Source organism: Schistocerca nitens, chromosome 1 (assembly GCF_023898315.1).
Source record: "Schistocerca nitens isolate TAMUIC-IGC-003100 chromosome 1, iqSchNite1.1, whole genome shotgun sequence".
Taxonomy (NCBI): domain Eukaryota; kingdom Metazoa; phylum Arthropoda; class Insecta; order Orthoptera; family Acrididae; genus Schistocerca; species Schistocerca nitens.
In genome coordinates, this window is record NC_064614.1 from 278,980,548 (window position 1) to 278,983,202 (window position 2,655).

Below are 2,655 nucleotides of genomic sequence, written 5' to 3' on the forward strand. Positions count from 1 at the left end.
GTGCTCGATGTATTTAAGTCGGGGGAGCGGGCAGGCCAGTCGATTCGCCGTATATTCTCTCATTCCAAGAGCTCCTACACCTGCGCTCTTCGTTGAGGTCACACGTTGTCATCCACAAAAATGAAGTCATGGCCGAAAGCACCTCTGAAAAGACCCATACAGGGAAGGAAAACAGTTTCACAATAACCTTGAAAAGTGAGCGTACTGTGTTTAAAGATTTAGAGGTCAGTACGGCCATGCAACATTATGACTACCGACACCATAGCATCTGGAGCACCAAAATGATGGTGTTTAATAATATGCGTGGGAGAATTATGTATTCTCAACTCACGCCATATAAACATCCAGCGTTGTCCAACATGACCGTAATATTGTCTTTCTATGAAAGTATCATTTCTGTTCGTGTGACTGCGTATTTTGTACAGTTACTTTCTGGTCTATATTGTAGCAGTTCTTTCTATGTGTCGTCCGACTTCCATCGAACTATGTTACTTGGTAGTAACACATCATAGGAAAGTTGCTTTCGTCATTTTGCACACTACTATAGGTCAGTGGGTGAGAAATTGAAAGTCAAACTTTCTTCCCCAAACGCTATCAGCTGTCGACATATACCTCTACCGCATGGTTTCCCAAATTGTGTTCCGCGTAACAACTTTGTTCCGCGGGAAGTGAATAAGTGCTCCGGGAATAACTATAAATTAGTATGGCGTTTTTTGTCATGTTGGTGAGACTAGTGATCTTTTTTACAATTTTATTATTATCTCTGCGTTATCAGTCCTGTTTTGAAACAGAAGTAATGAATCCAGAATGAGATTTTCACTCTGCAGTAGAGTGTGCGCTGATTTGAAACTTCCTGGCACATTAAAGCTGTGTGCCGGACCGAGACTCGAACTCGGGACCTTTGCCTTTCGGGGGCAAGTGCTCTACCACTGAGCTACCCAAGCACGACTCACGCCCTGTCCTCACAGCTTTACTTCTGCCAGTACCTTGTCTCCTACCTTCCAAACTTTACAGAAGCTCTCCTGCGAACCTTACAGAACTAGCACTTCTAGAAGAAGGGATATTACAAAGACATGGCTTAGCCACAGCCTGGGGGATGTTTCACAGAATGAGATTTTCACTCTGCAGTGGAGTGTGCGCTGATATGAAACTTCCTGGCAGGCTGTGGCTAAGCTGTGTCTCCGCAATATCCTTTCTTTCAGGAGTGCTAGTTCTGCATGGTTCGCAGGAGAGCTTCTGTAAAGTTTCAAATGTAGGAGGCAAGGTACTGGCGGAAGTAAAGCAGTGAGGACGGGGCATGAGTCGTGCTTGGGTAGCTCAGTGGTAGAACACTTGCCCGTGAAAGGCAAAGGTCCCGAGTTCGAGTCTCGGTCTGGCACACAGTTTTAATCCGCCAGGATGTTTCATATCAGCGCACACTCCGCTGCAGAGTGAAAATCTCATTCTGGAAACATCCCCCAGGCTCTGGCTCAGCCATGTCTCCACAATACTCTTTCTTTCAGGAGTGCTAGTTCTGCAAGGTTCGCAGGAGAGCTTCTGTAAAGTTTCAAAGGTAGGAGACATGTCTTGGACCATGAAAACAAACAATACAAACCGACATTTCACGACAATTAATATGTAAAAAAACACACCACATGTAATGAAAGCGTTGAAACCGTCTGAAGATGAATCGTAATAATTCGATACCGGTAACGGTACCTTTTGAATAAAAGAACTGAAAATAAAATTGTGGCTGGTTGCTGTCTCAACACTATCAACATTTGTATTCTAGGATTGACAGCTACGAAGAAACTAGCAGTGTGAGAGCTACGAAGAAGGCACGGCACGCAATCAGAACCCTACTCAACCCCCACCATCCCCGCGCCCCTTCGAGCTGTAGCCATAGCAATCAGCTGCGGTTGCCGGAACTCCACCCTCACCACTGCAAAACCGCTCACCTGCATTATGCTGCGGTTTCAGGTGGCTTGCGACCCTGTGGGATCGTTCGTTGCGCACTGAGGATTTGTTTTCATTTCATTGCGTCGCAGAGTTAAAATTTTGTGTTACTTCTATTGTTTGTGGCGCGAAACTGAACAACGGTATTAAGAAGTTCGTTAAATTTATTCAAGGAAAATGTTCGACGTCGCCCTCTTGCCCATGGTGTTGCCGGACGAGGTCAGTCGAGATAAGTGGTTTGCCAGTTACGTGCCTACACGATCCACAGTTCTTTTTGATAACGCTCCATTCTGTTATTGTTGCTAAGATACCTGTCACGGCAAAGCGATAAGAGGAGATGATTACCTTCAACGTCAAAGGTTCGGAGCAAGTGACAAACTTGAAACGATGGAGCTTATTGATTTAAGTCTCCATAAAACACAGTTGTCTACTTACTAAATCGGTCTCCCATCAAAAACATACGGACACACAGTCACTGGAGTGTGAGCTTGTTATTGCCATTTTAACCCAATAGGATTGATATGGCCCCAAATTAAATATTAAGTTCCCAGCAATTATAAAACTAAATATGCCGTCTGAAGTCGTGCCATTCATCAACGAAGCTATAAGGACAGACACTCTGAAGACTGGAACAATGCTGCCAGTCATATGTGGAGCATCATGGCAGAAAGAAGTAATTAAAAAAACTAGTTATAGAAAACAACGACAGTGCAATGTTAT

General features: G+C 44.3%; 1 non-coding gene across 1 annotated transcript; it reads right to left on the reverse strand.

Annotated features, from left to right (window-relative positions):
* Positions 1-871: 871 nt before the first annotated feature.
* Trnas-cga (transfer RNA serine (anticodon CGA)) lies at positions 872-945 on the reverse strand. Its single transcript has one exon. It is a non-coding gene; the product is annotated as a tRNA-Ser (tRNA).
* Positions 946-2,655: the final 1,710 nt, after the last annotated feature.